At 37.7% G+C, this 18334-nt stretch overlaps 1 long non-coding RNA gene across 1 annotated transcript; it reads left to right on the forward strand.

Annotated features, from left to right (window-relative positions):
- The first annotated feature begins 17119 nt into the window (after positions 1–17119).
- LOC142236678 (uncharacterized) lies at positions 17120–17628 on the forward strand. The gene is made up of 2 exons (XR_012722152.1): positions 17120–17357; positions 17415–17628. It is a non-coding gene; the product is annotated as an uncharacterized LOC142236678 (long non-coding RNA).
- Positions 17629–18334: the final 706 nt, after the last annotated feature.

Genomic DNA, 18334 nt, shown 5'->3' on the forward strand with positions numbered 1-18334 from the left:
TTTAGTATAGCCCCCATAAGAACGATCTCCCGATTTAACTCCTTGGGTTTCTAGAAACCGTAATTTTTATCTGATTTGCCGGAAATTGTAAATATTCTGGTATTTTAGGCTCGGTCCATTTGGTAATGCCTCCATATAGACCGACTTCACTTGAATTGCTTGAAACTCAATGTAAAATTTCCGGATTTTACTTCTACATATTTAAGATTTCAAATCAAGACGCTACTTTATAATTTTCTTGCACACTTACAAGAGATGTCAATGATTCCTCTAAAACTCAAACAAAAATGGTTCTTATAAATCCAGAATCTGATATAGTCCTCATAGGTGAAATCTTTAAATTTATCTTCGGGAAGTGTCCTCAAGTCCTCAAGCCCTCCTAAAATTTCAAAGGAAACCCTAATATTTGGTTCATGGTGGTGGGTATTTAAGGTTCGGCCCGGCCGAACTTAGTGCTGTATATACTTGTTTTCTTGTCCAAAAGGCAATAAACTTTTGAATGAAGTTGTAATGTCCTTATAATTAAGTGATTTTACTTAAAAATGTGTATCATAACATGAAAGATAAAATTTTTGAGGTAAGGTCAACGTGACTTTAATAATAAGAAAAATTCTTTAAAATTAATAAAATTGTCTTTAAATTTGTTTCCTTTTTGCATCTTGCCTACAAAGCAAAAAATCGTTAAAAAATAAGACATGTTTTTCAACACTTTATTTTAAAGACGCTTTTTACTTGAAACATAGCATAATTTCTACTGGAAGTCGAGTCTTAATATGGAAAAAAAATAACTCGTTAACTCGTTTTTAAAGGATTTTGATAACAACTGACGAAAAAAATCTAAAAAAATGAAAAATTAACATATGCTTCCTAGAATACTTCCTTTAATGAAGTCAAAATGGATTTAATATTTCTGAAAAAATCTTCAAAATTAATAAAATATTTCAACACATTGTTTTAAAGTCATTATACCCTAAACCACATAGTGGTTAGGGTATAACAAGTTTGATCTGCCAAAAAATGTGCCTACAAGAAATATTGATTTTAGACCCCATAAAATATATACCGATCGACTCAGAATCACCTCCTGAGTCGATCTAGCGCTTGGCGTCCGTCCGTCTGTCCATGTATTTGTTGTTCACAGGATTTCGGTCGCAATTATTAACCGATTTTGATGAAATTTGGTACAGGGAGTTTTTTTGGACACAAGGACGAACGTTATTGAATTTGGAAGAAATCGGATCAAATATAGATATATCTCTCATATATATGTATTGCCCGATTTCGACAAATGGGGTCACGTTGCACTTTTTTTACTACCCGATCGTCGTCAAATTTAGCACAAAATAATCTTCTGTATCACCCTTTAAGTCTGAAAATTTCATCGAAATCGGTTCAGATTTAGATATAGGTCCCATATATATGTATCGCCCGATTTTGTCAAATTAGGTCATAAAACCCTTATTTATCAACCGATCTTACTCAAAGTTGGCGAAATGTAATCTTCTATAGCACTAACTATATGTGCAAAAAATCATCGAAATCGGTTCAGATTTAGCTATAGCTCCCATATATGTACCGCCCGATTTTTCTAAATAAAATAAAACTCAATTGAACAAATAATACAATGTTTGTACTATAATTTTCTCGAAGAGGAGCGGAGCGGAGCGATTTTTTTTTCTCGGAGCGGAGCGAGGAGCGGAGCGGTTTTTTTTCTCCGGAGCGGGAGCGGAGCGGAGCGAAAAAAATGGACCGCTCCGGATCCCTGGTTTGTAGTACAGTTTTTTAGTTTTTTGAATAGTTTTGTTCACTTCACTTGAATTGAAATGATTTAAATCTTTTCCAACGTTTGTATGCTTCATCACGTTTCGCAATTAATGTTTTTATAGCCGGGTTAAACCAGCCTTTCAGAGAGTCAAATTGTCGAAAAGTTTGAAGTGGCACTGAGATATTTTGTGTTTCAAGTTATTGTTCAAATATATAAGCTGATCATTTGCATTTTGAAAATTGTAGATTTGGTCCCAGTTTACACAGTGAAACTGATGTTGAAATATTTCATAATTCAGTTTTGAAAAGTTGTAAAACTTCTTTGGTTTGTTTTCAGCAGGCGGCGGGACATCAAACGTCAAAAAATTAAGTCATGTTTTGAGAAACATGGCACAGATAACTGGTCATATAGCATAATTTTATTTATATCATCCACCATGAATAAATCTAGTAGGCTATTATTATTCGATGTGAAGTGCGTTGGAGTCAATGTGTTTGCAGTGTACAGACCTATTGAGCTGAAAGAATCAGTAAGAGTTGACTCTATAAATATGTTTGATCGCCAGTGATTATTACATCTTTATAAGGGTTGTTTTCTTTTTGCACTGATAACCAGTGCTAAAATAAAACGCAAAAAAAATTCAGTTCAAATTTCGATTTTGATTGGCAACACTTGGTTCCCAGCTGTCAAAATGAAATTTTTTATTTACAAATAAAAAAGAGGATAGAGACCGCCAATATATAGCAACAAGTGAATTTTGATAATATTAAATATAGATACATAAACAAAAAATTAATAAACCAAAGTTTGTGGTGGTAATTTGCATTATAATTGTTTTTGCCCTAAATCAACTTGTCGGTAGTGAAATGGATTTGGAAAATGGATGGATTTAAATAGTTCTGTAAACAAGTGGAACAATTCCAAAAGCTATTGAGAGCTTTACAAAATGAACACAGTCATTTGTATGAAGTGATCAAGTAAAATAATGTTGAAATTCCACCTATATCTGCCTTACCCCCAGAGCCTGAGCCACTACAAACAAAGCCGATTACAAGTGTTGACACGGATAAAATGGAATTGTGCAGAACTAAAGCAGACACTGGCAAACAATTGCAAGTCCAAGAAGAAACAAAAGGAAAAGTCTAAATCTAAAAAGAATGATAGCAATCAAGTGACCAATATCAGTAAGGAATCATCACCAGCCCTATCGGAGGAAGCAGTCGCCAAGGTACAAGAATCCAGCGAAGTGCAGGAAAATAGTATAAGCAATACAAATGGTGACGTTGAGACGAATAAAAAGAGGCTGTCAATGAAATACTAGCGCATGCCGCGGAAGTTCCTTCTCCCAATGACATAATTGTAACAGAAGAGTCAGTTGAACCCAGGGCTGTGGAGTAGAGTCAATTTTGCTCGACTCCGACTCCAGCATTTTTCATCAGCTCGACTCCGGGCAATATAACTAAATCTCATTTTAATTTGTAGTTCTATTGTGGGGGTATCATTAATGGATCGATATAAAGTATCGCATTTATTTATGTGTAGAAAAATGGTCTTAATTTCACACTTGTTGCCAATTGAATTCTATATTTCAAATTTAGGGCAATGTCTGTCCTATATTTACAAATATATTTAAAATTTTTGAATGCAATTTCGGAACAACGCATTTCAGATTCATCAGTCGATAGATATGTATTAGAGGTATAGGAAAATTTGAGTCATTTTTACAAGTTTTCGGCTTAGGTAGTGAGTATCAGTGAGCATCAGTAAGAAAAAAATTGAGAAAATTTGTTATAGAAATAAAATGTGTAAAAAGTGAAAAATTGCTATAGAAATACAACTTTTAAAAAATAACTTGTAGAAATAAAATTTTAAAAAAAATATCAATAGAAATACAAATTTGAAAAAAAAAAATGTGTATTGAACAAAATTTTCCAAAATTTTCCATAGAAGTGATATTTTGCAAAAATTTCCTATATAATAAAATTTGGAAAAATTTTCAATAGAAGTAAAATTTTGCAAAATTATCTAGATACAAAATTTTGAATAAATTTTTTTATAGAAATAGAATTTTGACATAATTTTCTATAGAAATAAAATTTTAAAAACATGTTTGTGTAGTAAGTAAAATTTTGCAAAATTTTCTATATAATCAAAATTTTCAATAAATTTTTTGTAGAAATAAAATTTTGACAAAATTTTCTATAGAAATAAAATTTTGAATACAAATTTTTTATAGAAATAAAATTTTGACAAAATTACAATAGAAATAAAATTTTGAAAAAGTGTAGTAATAAAATTTTTGCAAAATATTATATAGAAACAAACTATTGACTAAATTTTCTATAGAAATAAAATTTTTACAAAATTTTCTGCAGAAATAAAATTTTGACTAAATTTTCTATAGAAATAAAATTTTGACTAAATTTTCTATAGGAAAAAAATATTTCTATAGTAATAAAATTTTGACAAAATTTTCTATAATAACAACTTTGAAAAAAGTTTCTGTCAATATTTCAAATAAATTTATATGGGCATTAAAATGGATCGATTCGGCCCATCTGCTAACATTCTAGGAAACATAAAATGATCTCCGTAATTGGAAGTTGATTTTCATTTACAGTCGTGCCGTACATTGCTCGAATGAATAACGCAATGGAAACTAATTTTCGTACAAACGTGCTTACTTACAAAAATATGAAGTGTTTTAAAAAATTTAGTTTAGCCGGAGTCGGAGTCGAGCAAAATTTTTGATACTCCGGCTCCAGCAAAATCTTCAGACTCCGCCTCCACAGCCCTTGTTGAACCAGTGCCAGTTTCTAATTATATATACAATACCAAATTTTATTATATGTATCTCTTTCTTGCACTTGCTGCTCTCCTCTTTACACATTTAAATTGTTCCTATCATATGGACTTATAATTACTGATACTGATATTGTTCCAAATTAGCCCTTTGGCCTTGGTACATTGACGTAATTCATAAAAAATAAATAAAAATGTTGCTACATTTAGTTCATTATTTAATAACCATAAATTCATACGATATTATATCAAGCTCTTCAATTGTTCTAAGGGCTTTAATTCACCACCACATATTTCTCTTTCTCATTTACATCATATTAAACGAAAACAATATCTATTTCGTATTTGTTTATTTTTTTTTTTTTATTAAAACGATAAATAAGAAATGACTTTCGTCTTACTTGTTAAAGAAGATTGTAAAAGCTTTTAATTATTGGATTAGTGATAGGCTTTGTTATAGTCATGGCATGCAAATACACGAAATGTCTGCGTATATGTAATCCTCTTTTCTATATTATCCATTTTTTGAGGCTCAACAAATGATTTCTCACCTGCCCAAGGCATGCGAACGTGTATTTAATTGTTTGTAATTATCCTTTGGTGTGATGTTGGCGGTAGTGTTATGTAGGCATCCAAGTTTCTAACCCACCAAAAATGGCGCATTCAACAAGTTAGTTTTGGTTTGATAAAATTTTCTAAGAAATAAAAAATTTTCTATAGAAATACAGATTTCGTAGATTATTTTTGGCGATATGGACCAAATGTTGTGTGATTGGTCATTGGCTATATTTAACTAAAGACCGATGGACCAATTTTTGCATGGCTGTTAGAGACAATATACTAACCCACGTACTCCTGAGGTCAAATCTTGGGATCGGTTTATATGAGGGCTATATATAATTATGGACCGATATCGACCAATTTGGGCATGTTTGTTAGAGACCTTATACTTACACCACGTACCAAATTTCAACCGAATCGGATAACTTTTGTTCCTCCCAGAGGCTCTGGTGGTCCGTTTATATGGAAGGTATACGTAAAAGTGGTCCGATATAACCCATTTTCAATACCATCCGTCCTACATCAATAATAACTACATGTTTCGTCTCCTTCTGGGTGTTGCAAACATATGCACTAACTGGTCCACAGTGTGGACAGGGTTTAAAAAGGGGGGCGGAGCTCGTAGCCTGCAAGTGAACATTACTGATTCAGGCGTTCGAATACTACAAACTCCACGAGAGTAAAAGTGAGTACTAAGTTCGAGTTTAATTGCTAAAGTGAAAACTAAATCAGCAAAAAAGGCATAAAATTATACAAAGAATAGCACAAAGCAAATTTTCACAAAGTTTGTATTATTTAAAATGGATTATTAGAGGAAAGTAAAAACGACGAATTTAGCGGCTAAACTCGAACTTAATACTCACCTTAACTCAAAATCCAAACAAATTAGTATTTGTTTATTTACTTTTTACCGTTTTGCATGTTCATTTCTTCTTCTTCTCTGTATGTGACATTCACTTGAGATGTGTTTCTTTCCGAGTATTACTTTAGTTGCCAACTCATATTTTGACAACTAAAAAATCGCATATAATGGTGACTCTGGTGCGACTTGCACTGATAGATGTTCTGGATAGAACACCAGTGCAACGATTGCCATACAAAAGTTGTAATCGGTGCAAAAAGAAAACAGCCCTATAGTTAATGACCAGGTGTTCCAATGTATTAATTAGGTCTACATATGGAATCTGTCTATTAGGGCGGTAAATACAACCAATCAATAGCTTATGTGTGTTCAGTTTGACTTCAAGAAGTATATATTCAACTTTATCATTTTCTTTGGACCGTTTGACAACTTTGAACTTATAGTTATTCTTGATGTAGATGGCAACACCCCCACCAAACGAGCATCTATCGTTACGTATTAAATGGTACCCGGAAACATTCAATATAGAGTCGGTAATAGAATCGTTAAGCCAGGTCTCGGAGATACATGTTATATCAATCCCTGATTGTTCGAAAATATATCTGAATTCATCCATTTTTCTTCTCAAACTTTGAGCATTGATATGACAGATATTCATACCTATGTTTTGTTTGGACAAAATCCGTAGTAAACATTTAACGCCGTTACTGGAATATGATGTCGACATATTGTAAGGAGTAAGGCAATGCTAAAGAATTACACACTAGATAAGGTAACATATTGTTACGTTTTTATATTTAGGCGTTTTTAATTACCCGACAATTAAAACACAGTTCTTTTAAATAACGACAATCTACAATTTATTTACTATGACTTCACACTTTACAATTCGTTCACACTTAAGTTATTCGTTTGACGCTTTAATTAAGACTGACTCGTTAGCAGCATGCGAGCGCTTTTATATATGACAGTGTGGTAATACGAGAACATTCTGGTAACTACAATATTCTGGCAACATTCTTAGACAATGCTAGAAGGATCTACGACCATTAAGCTGTTCATCTGGTGGCTGCCAAACACATACACACTCACATAGATATATGCTCGCATTACTACAACAACAATGACAATAGACAATGAGATGAAATGAGAATGCAGAATAAGAAAGCAAAGGGGTTGCTATTCTATGAGAGAGTTAGAACTAACATTTCGGTAAGCAAACAAAAGAACATAAAAGAAATTCAGGAAAATACTAGAAAATGAATAGATGATTCCAACAAGTGATAGCGAAATTTTATCGTTACAATTTGAAGTTTTAAATTAACGGAAACTAATTTAAATAAACTTATATCTATAATTATCAAATTCGTAACACTGCCTCCCGCTTAAGCCTGTTCGTCCCGAACAGGCACAGAACCTGTTCCGTAAGGAGCCAATCGTTCCAGATGTACAACTTTCATCTTTGATCTAGGGCTGTCCTCCTTCTGAATCCGGTATACAACATCATTGATCTTCTTGATGACTTTGTATGGGCCTTCCCACTGTCTTTGCAGTTTAGGACACAATCCTTTCTTTCGTTGCGGGTTAAATAGCAGAACCAATTCTTCTTCTTGGAAGCCCTCAGTATTTACAGCACGATCGTGTCTCGCCTTCATTCTGTTGCTGACCATTTTTATTTTGTTGCGCACTGATTCGTGAACTTCACCGAAAGTGTTTGGGATGTCGTTTCTGCTTTCTTCCATGGCGAGCTCATTTGGTTTAGCGCCGAATATCAGATCTCCAGGCAACTTCAACTCAGTTCCGAATAGAACATTGGCCGGTGTTCGAGAGGTGGAATCATGAATGGCAGATCTATACGACAGCAAAAACTTTGGTATATGCTCGTCCCAGTCCCTCTGGCCGTTGTCCACTACTTTTCGAAGATGTTCCTCCAGAGTGCGATTAAACCTTTCTACCATGCCATCGGATTGTGGATGTAATGGCGTAGTCCTCGTTTTCTTGGTACCAAGGGATTCACACATCTCTTTGAATATGGCCGATTCAAAATTTCTTCCCTGGTCTGAGTGAATCTCGGACGGCACACCGTAGCGACATATCCAGTTTCTCTTGGTTTGGAATTGCATACACCTCCGGCCATTTGCTGAAGTAATCCATGACCACAAGGACATAACGGTTTCCAGAATCACTTACTGGGAAAGGGCCTGCCACGTCCATTGCTATTCTTTCAAACGGGGCTCCTGGTCTATATTCTTGCATAGGACCTCGACTTTTCCTTGTTGGACCTTTCGCCTTCATGCACTTCTCGCAATTGGCTACCCATTCAGCAATTGATTTCTGGCATCCAACCCAGTAGAATCGTTGCTTCACTTTCTCGACGGTTTTGGTTATTCCCAGATGACCTCCACTGGGACCATTATGGAACTCCGACAAAACTTCTCTTATTTTGGAATCTGGAACGATGATCAAATTTCGGCTGCTCTTGCCATCTTCGCTTTCCCATTTACGTTGCAGGGATCCATTGACTAGAACTAAACTATCCCATTGAGCCCAGTATGATTTCATAAGTGGACTTTCGGCTGCGATGTCTTTCTTACTGGGCTTCTCGTTCTCTTCCTTTGCCGAAATAATTTTGCTCAAAATGGGATCTTTACGCTGTTCTGTTGGCCAGTCCACTCCAGATTCGATGTGTAACAGCCGAATATCAACAATCTCCTCCTTATGTTCAGCTTTCGAGCAGTGCTTGCATTCTATACTGCAAGGTCGACGTGACAAAGCGTCAACGTTACCGTGTTTTCCACCTTTTCTATGCTCGACACTGAAATCATAGCTTTGGAGCCTCTCGATCCAACGTGCCAGTTGAGCTTCCGGATTCTTGAATTGGAGCAACCATCGTAGAGCTGAGTGATCAGTCCTGAGCAAGAAGTGTTGTCCATACAAATATTTATGATAATTTTTTACACTCTCTATGACGGCTAGCAGCTCTCGTCGCGTTACACAGTAGTTCTTTTCGGGCGTGGACAACGTTCGGCTGAAATATCCGATGACCTTCTCCTTGCCGTCTATCTGTTGGGATAGCACACCTCCAATACCATGCGCGCTAGCATCTGTATCCAAAACGAATTTTTCGCCCGGAATAGGATACGCTAGAACAGGAGCTGAACATAAAAGTTCTTTTAAATGTTGGAATGACTCCTCCTGTTCGTCGCTCCACTGGAACTTCTGACCTTTTTGCGTCAATTTATGGAGACTAGCGGCGATGATGGCGAAGTTTGGGACGAATCGTCGGTAATATGTACATAACCCAAGGAAACTTCTTAATTCGTGGAGATTTCGGGGTCGTGGCCAATCTCTGACAGCATGGATTTTGTCTTCATCGGTGGATATGCCCTCTGCAGTCACATGATGACCCAGGTATTTAACTTCCCGCTGGAAAAGGGAGCATTTCTTTGCGTTAAGGCGTAGACCAGCGGCTGACAATTGCTGGATAACGTCTTTCAAGTTCTTAAGGTGCTCGTCAAATGTTTTGCCCATCACTATGATGTCATCCAAGTATATCAAGCACGATTTCCAGTGCAACCCCTTCAGTACCCGCTCCATCAATCTTTCGAAGGTAGCCGGAGCGTTGCAGAGCCCGAACGGCATTACATTGAATTGCCAGAGACCGCCATTAACGCCAAAAGCCGTCTTTTCCTTGTCTTTCTCGGCGATCTCTACTTGCCAATATCCACTCTGCAAATCGAGCGTAGAAAACCATGTTGTTCCGGCTAGTGTGTCATGGCATGCAAATACACGAAATGTCTGCGTATATGTAATCCTCTTTTCTATATTATCCTTTTTTTTGAGGCTCAACAAATGATTTCTCACCTGCCCAAGGCATGCGAACGTGTATTTAATTGTTTGTAATTATCCTTTGGTGTGATGTTGGCGGTAGTGTTATGTAGGCATCCAAGTTTCTAACCCACCAAAAATGGCGCATTCAACAAGTTAGTTTTGGTTTGATAAAATTTTCTAAGAAATAAAAAATTTTCTATAGAAATACAGATTTCGTAGATTATTTTTGGCGATATGGACCAAATGTTGTGTGATTGGTCATTGGCTATATTTAACTAAAGACCGATGGACCAATTTTTGCATGGCTGTTAGAGACAATATACTAACCCACGTACTCCTGAGGTCAAATCTTGGGATCGGTTTATATGAGGGCTATATATAATTATGGACCGATATCGACCAATTTGGGCATGTTTGTTAGAGACCTTATACTTACACCACGTACCAAATTTCAACCGAATCGGATAACTTTTGTTCCTCCCAGAGGCTCTGGTGGTCCGTTTATATGGAAGGTATACGTAAAAGTGGTCCGATATAACCCATTTTCAATACCATCCGTCCTACATCAATAATAACTACATGTTTCGTCTCCTTCTGGGTGTTGCAAACATATGCACTAACTGGTCCACAGTGTGGACAGGGTTTAAAAAGGGGGGGCGGAGCTCGTAGCCTGCAAGTGAACATTACTGATTCAGGCGTTCGAATACTACAAACTCCACGAGAGTAAAAGTGAGTACTAAGTTCGAGTTTAATTGCTAAAGTGAAAACTAAATCAGCAAAAAAGTTTGTATTATTTAAAATGGATTATTAGAGGAAAGTAAAAACGACGAATTTAGCGGCTAAACTCGAACTTAATACTCACCTTAACTCAAAATCCAAACAAATTAGTATTTGTTTATTTACTTTTTACCGTTTTGCATGTTCATTTCTTCTTCTTCTCTGTATGTGACATTCACTCGAGATGTGTTTCTTTCCGAGTATTACTTTAGTTGCCAACTCATATTTTGACAACTAAAAAATCGCATATAATGGTGACTCTGGTGCGACTTGCACTGATAGATGTTCTGGATAGAACACCAGTGCAACGATTGCCATACAAAAGTTGTAATCAGTGCAAAAAGAAAACAGCCATATAGTTAATGACCAGGTGTTCCAATGTATTAATTAGGTCTACATATGGAATCTGTCTATTAGGGCGGTAAATACAACCAATCAATAGCTTATGTGTGTTCAGTTTGACTTCAAGAAGTATATATTCAACTTTATCATTTTCTTTGGACCGTTTGACAACTTTGAACTTATAGTTATTCTTGATGTAGATGGCAACACCCCCACCAAACGAGCATCTATCGTTACGTATTAAATGGTACCCGGAAACATTCAATATAGAGTCGGTAATAGAATCGTTAAGCCAGGTCTCGGAGATACATGTTATATCAATCCCTGATTGTTCGAAAATATATCTGAATTCATCCATTTTTCTTCTCAAACTTTGAGCATTGATATGACAGATATTCATACCTATGTTTTGTTTGGACAAAATCCGTAGTAAACATTTAACGCCGTTACTGGAATATGATGTCGACATATTGTAAGGAGTAAGGCAATGCTAAAGAATTACACACTAGATAAGGTAACATATTGTTACGTTTTTATATTTAGGCGTTTTTAATTACCCGACAATTAAAACACAGTTCTTTTAAATAACGACAATCTACAATTTATTTACTATGACTTCACACTTTACAATTCGTTCACACTTAAGTTATTCGTTTGACGCTTTAATTAAGACTGACTCGTTAGCAGCATGCGAGCGCTTTTATATATGACAGTGTGGTAATACGAGAACATTCTGGTAACTACAATATTCTGGCAACGCCAGAACATTCTCAGACAATGCTAGAATTATCTACGACCATTAAGCTGTTCATCTGGTGGCTGCCAAACACATACACACTCACATAGATATATGCTCGCATTACTACAACAACAATGACAATAGACAATGAGATGAAATGAGAATGCAGAATAAGAAAGCAAAGGGGTTGCTATTCTATGAGAGAGTTAGAACTAACATTTCGGTAAGCAAACAAAAGAACATAAAAGAAATTCAGGAAAATACTAGAAAATGAATAGATGATTCCAACAAGTGATAGCGAAATTTTATCGTTACAATTTGAAGTTTTAAATTAACGGAAACTAATTTAAATAAACTTATGTCTATAATTATCAAATTCGTAACACTGCCTCCCGCTTAAGCCTGTTCGTCCCGAACAGGCACAGAACCTGTTCCGTAAGGAGCCAATCGTTCCAGATGTACAACTTTCATCTTTGATCTAGGGCTGTCCTCCTTCTGAATCCGGTATACAACATCATTGATCTTCTTGATGACTTTGTATGGGCCTTCCCACTGTCTTTGCAGTTTAGGACACAATCCTTTCTTTCGTTGCGGGTTAAATAGCAGAACCAATTCTTCTTCTTGGAAGCCCTCAGTATTTACAGCACGATCGTGTGTCGCCTTCATTCTGTTGCTGACCATTTTTATTTTGTTGCGCACTGATTCGTGAACTTCACCGAAAGTGTTTAGGATGTCGTTTCTGCTTTCTTCCATGGCGAGCTCATTTGGTTTAGCGCCGAATATCAGATCTCCAGGCAACTTCAACTCAGTTCCGAATAGAACATTGGCCGGTGTTCGAGAGGTGGAATCATGAATGGCAGATCTATACGACAGCAAAAACTTTGGTATATGCTCGTCCCAGTCCCTCTGGCCGTTGTCCACTACTTTTCGAAGATGTTCCTCCAGAGTGCGATTAAACCTTTCTACCATGCCATCGGATTGTGGATGTAATGGCGTAGTCCTCGTTTTCTTGGTACCAAGGGATTCACACATCTCTTTGAATATGGCCGATTCAAAATTTCTTCCCTGGTCTGAGTGAATCTCGGACGGCACACCGTAGCGACATATCCAGTTTTTGTTGACCACATCCACAATCATTTTTGCCTCTTGGTTTGGAATTGCATACACCTCCGGCCATTTGCTGAAGTAATCCATGACCACAAGGACATAACGGTTTCCAGAATCACTTACTGGGAAAGGGCCTGCCACGTCCATTGATATTCTTTCAAACGGGGCTCCTGGTCTATATTCTTGCATAGGACCTCGACTTTTCCTTGTTGGACCTTTCGCCTTCATGCACTTCTCGCAATTGGCTACCCATTCAGCAATTGATTTCTGGCATCCAACCCAGTAGAATCGTTGCTTCACTTTCTCGACGGTTTTGGTTATTCCCAGATGACCTCCACTGGGACCATTATGGAACTCCGACAAAACTTCTCTTATTTTGGAATCTGGAACGATGATCAAATTTCGGCTGCTCTTGCCATCTTCGCTTTCCCATTTACGTTGCAGGGATCCATTGACTAGAACTAAACTATCCCATTGAGCCCAGTATGATTTCATAAGTGGACTTTCGGCTGCGATGTCTTTCTTACTGGGCTTCTCGTTCTCTTCCTTTGCCGAAATAATTTTGCTCAAAATGGGATCTTTACGCTGTTCTGTTGGCCAGTCCACTCCAGATTCGATGTGTAACAGCCGAATATCAACAATCTCCTCCTTATGTTCAGCTTTCGAGCAGTGCTTGCATTCTATACTGCAAGGTCGACGTGACAAAGCGTCAGCGTTACCGTGTTTTCCACCTTTTCTATGCTCGACACTGAAATCATAGCTTTGGAGCCTCTCGATCCAACGTGCCAGTTGAGCTTCCGGATTCTTGAATTGGAGCAACCATCGTAGAGCTGAGTGATCAGTCCTGAGCAAGAAGTGTTGTCCATACAAATATTTATGATAATGTTTTACACTCTCTATGACGGCTAGCAGCTCTCGTCGCGTTACACAGTAGTTCTTTTCGGGCTTGGACAACGTTCGGCTGAAATATCCGATGACCTTCTCCTTGCCGTCTATCTGTTGGGATAGCACACCTCCAATACCATGCGCGCTAGCATCTGTATCCAAAACGAATTTTTCGCCCGGAATAGGATACGCTAGAACAGGAGCTGAACATAAAAGTTCTTTTAAATGTTGGAATGACTCCTCCTGTTCGTCGCTCCACTGGAACTTCTGACCTTTTTGCGTCAATTTATGGAGACTAGCGGCGATGCTGGCGAAGTTTGGGACGAATCGTCGGTAATATGTACATAACCCAAGGAAACTTCTTAATTCGTGGAGATTTCGGGGTCGTGGCCAATCTCTGACAGCTTGGATTTTGTCTTCATCGGTGGATATGCCCTCTGCAGTCACATGATGACCCAGGTATTTAACTTCCCGCTGGAAAAGGGAGCATTTCTTTGCGTTAAGGCGTAGACCAGCGGCTGACAATTGCTGGATAACGTCTTTCAAGTTCTTAAGGTGCTCGTCAAATATTTTGCCCATCACTATGATGTCATCCAAGTATATCAAGCACGATTTCCAGTGCAACCCCTTCAGTACCCGCTCCATCAATCTTTCGAAGGTAGCCGGAGCGTTGCAGAGCCCGAACGGCATTACATTGAATTGCCAGAGACCGCCATTAACGCCAAAAGCCGTCTTTTCCTTGTCTTTCTCGGCGATCTCTACTTGCCAATATCCACTCTGCAAATCGAGCGTAGAAAACCATGTTGTTCCGGCTAGTGTGTCCAACGTGTCATCAATGCGTGGAAGCGGATAACTGTCCTTTTTGGTGACATCATTCAGTTTTCTGTAGTCCACGCAGAATCGGGTACTTCCATCTTTCTTTTTGACCAGCACAACTGGGGAACACCAAGGACTTGATGACGGCTCGATCACACCACTCTCCGCCATTTCCTTTATGAGCTTTTGAACTTCGTCTCTTTTTGCCAGGGGAACACTTCGTGGTGCCTGTTTTATGGGCCTTTCTTCTGCGGTTTTAATTTCATGTTTCACTACAGATGTTCTCCTTGATTTCCCTTTTCAGAAGCAAAAGCAGAGGCGTTTTTCCACAACAATTGCTTGGCTTTATTTCTCTCTGACGGCGATAGATGACGTGTCCAAGCTTCAACATACGCTTCTAGATGTTTTCTCACTGCTCCATGTGTCTTTGATGAGTTGCCTTCCAAATTGACTATTGCATCGGCTGGTGTACATTTTCCAATATCAGAAAATTTTACAATTTGCTCATGATTGTCAGACAAGTTCAAGACACGAACTAGTATTAGTCTCTTTTCGTTCGTTGTTACCAGGGCATTTGCTATCAAGATGTTGTTGCTTTTGTTTTCTGCTGGTTCAACAACCCACAATTGGCCGACTTCACAATCTCCATTCATAGAAACCCATATAATTGCTTCGGCATTCGGTGGTATAGACTCTGACTGGCTCGTTGTCAAACGTCTGACAGGTGTATTCCCGTCGTATCCCACGTTTACCGTTATTTCGGCATCGCACCATGTCATTACACGACGCTTCATATCCAAATTGAGACCAAAAGCAATCATGAAATCCGCTCCAATTATAACTTCGTCTACTATATCGGCCACAATGAAATCATAAGTAATGGATTTGTTAGCAATAGTTAATTTTACGGTGACCTTTCCATATACGGTTGCGGGTTCCCCAGTAGCCGTGCGTAGCTTGACTCCAATCAGTGGTGTAACTTTTCCTTTTACTAAATCAGATCTAATGATAGACTTTGATGCACCAGTATCCAACGTCAAAGTACGCTTGTCGCCATTAATAACACCCGCAATAGTTAAATTGTTATTTTTCTGTTGAACTATTGCTATGGAGATGGTGGGGCCATCGTCTGTGGGAGCCAGCTCTTGCCCCGCTGAACTAGCTCGATTTAGTTTAAAGGTGACTCACTTGACTGTGGGGTCACCTTCTTATGGCTATTGTTTAATGGAGATGGTGATGTGGACCTTGACCGTTTGCGTCGTGCTTTGCATTCTCGAGCTAGATGTCCCGGCTTATCACAGTTATAGCATTTGATCCGGGATTTATTTGCCTCTTGCTTCATTTCTTGCATTGCCTGCTTCATGGCCTCTTTCATCGACTCAATAACGGACTTTGATTCATCACACTCTGTCTCTACTTTACGTACCTTGTGAATTTGAGGCCGCGCTAGCAATCTCGCAGTCTCCTGTGCAAGTGCGAATGTTACTGTTTCTGCGAATGTAGCCTTTTGTGACGCATATGTTGCACATTTTATATCTGGGTCTCGAATGCCATTCACAAAGGTCTCAATTTTGATGCGGTCCACAAGTGGGTGACTCTCTCCTGGGTATGCCAGTAGCACCAACCGCTCAACTTCTGTTGCAAAGTCTTGTAGAGTCTCGTTTGATTTCTGGATTCTACCTCTTAATTCCATTCTAAAGATGTCTTGCTTATGTTCTCCACCGTACTTGCGTTGTAGTGCAGCTATTACTTCGTTATAGTTATTTCTGGAAGAAGTTGGGATACTTTGTATTACATCGGCAGCATTACCCTTCAATGCCAACAGAAGTTCAATTGCTCTGTCGTTGTCATTCCACATGTTTCTGGATGCCACCGTCTCAAATTGGAATTTGAAAACATCAAATGAAGATGAGCCATCAAAAACAGGAGTTTAGATTTTTGGGCCGTCGATTACGCGCACGGGACAACCTTTAATTTCCAGGTCAGCCATTTTTTTCTCCAGGTGTAGAAGTTTCTCATCGTGAACCACAATTTTCTCATCTACGGAAAGAACTTTCTTATCCAATTCTATAATTTGACCTTCTATATGATCCACACGTTTCTCCATGCTTTCAGAAATTTCTTGAAGTTTTTCATTGAGAATTCTAGAATTTTCGTCCATATTTTTTGAATTTTCGTCCATCTTTTTTGAATTTTCGTCGAATTTTTCTTCCAATTTTCTAGAATTCTCATCCATGATTTTTCTAGAGTTTTCCTCCATCATTTTACTCAAAACACTGAGCATTGATGTGTAATCTACAACACTCGAAGCCACAGACGGAGTTTCTACACTGCTGGTATTGACGAGTATTGATTCATCAATGTCTTCCTTATAATCAAACTCATGCGTCGCAATGTCCATATTACGCCGTTCAAACTCTTCCAGTAGACGCTTTTGAAGCTGGGCCTTATTGAATGTTGTCGGCAGCTCCAGTTTGCTCAATTCCTTTTTTAAGTCTTCCACACGAAGCTCATTAAACTTCATTGTAGATTTTTTTTCGTTATTTCACTTCCGACACCAATTGTTACGTTTTTATATTTAGGCGTTTTTAATTACCCGACAATTAAAACAGTTCTTTTAAATAACGACAACCCTGCCAGCATTTCAAAGTTCCATTTCAACCTCATCGTTACCACAGACTCGTAAATGTCACTTCAACCATCATGAAAAGGTACATCAAAAAGTACATGCAAGTAATTTGCCATCCCTACTGTTAAAAAAGCCATTTTTTTTGTGAAACGCCAAGCGCAACCAGCTTGTTATATTTTAATTAAATAAAAACGAAAATAAAGTTCTGAAAACATAGATTATACGCTTAAAATTGTGAAAGGTATATTGGTGAACAATTTGGTGATTTTCCAAATGGAATAAAGTGATTGTTTTTCAGATATTTTACAGACATGCTGCCTCCATGGAATAAAAACACTGGTTGATAGACGCAGCAACATGTAACTCGTTACTTGTAACTCAACATCATCATTAATGCCAAAAATTATGTTAAATGTAATGTGATAGTGGTATAAATGTTATATTTTTAAGAATTTGTAAATGTTTAATCAAATTAATAAATATCTAAACAAACGTGTTTTACTCGACCACAATGATTCTTTTACAACTATCTTAAAATGCACTTTTTCTGATTGTGTGGAGGGTCCCTTATTGGCGTCGTTCTAAATTGATCTATAAAGGCACCTAATAATTGCACTCATGCGAAACATTTTTGTAGTAACTTGGCGTGGTACAACTTCTCAATAGTGACGGCGCTTTTCCGACGAGTTTTTGATGTCGTATATGATTGTTTTCGACGTAGTGGGGATTCTCAAAAGAGTCCCCAAATTCAAAAAATGTTGGCAGGGAATCTACAATTTATTTACTATGACTTCACACTTTACAATTCGTTCACACTGAAGTTATTCGTTTGACGCTTTAATTAAGACTGACTCGTTAGCAGCATGCGAGCGCTTTTATATATGACAGTGTGGTAATACGAGAACATTCTGGTAACTACAATATTCTGGCAACGCCAGAACATTCTTAGACAATGCTAGAAGGATCTACGACCATTAGGCTGTTCATCTGGTGGCTGCCAAACACATACACACTCACATAGATATATGCTCGCATTACTACAACAACAATGACAATAGACAATGAGATGAAATGAGAATGCAGAATAACAAAGCAAAGGGGTTGCTATTCTATGAGAGAGTTAGAACTAACATTTCGGTAAGCAAACAAAAGAACATAAAAGAAATTCAGGAAAATACTAGAAAATGAATAGATGATTCCAACAAGTGATAGCGAAAT

This window comes from Haematobia irritans, chromosome 4, assembly GCF_050003625.1.
Source record: "Haematobia irritans isolate KBUSLIRL chromosome 4, ASM5000362v1, whole genome shotgun sequence".
NCBI classification, from domain to species: domain Eukaryota; kingdom Metazoa; phylum Arthropoda; class Insecta; order Diptera; family Muscidae; genus Haematobia; species Haematobia irritans.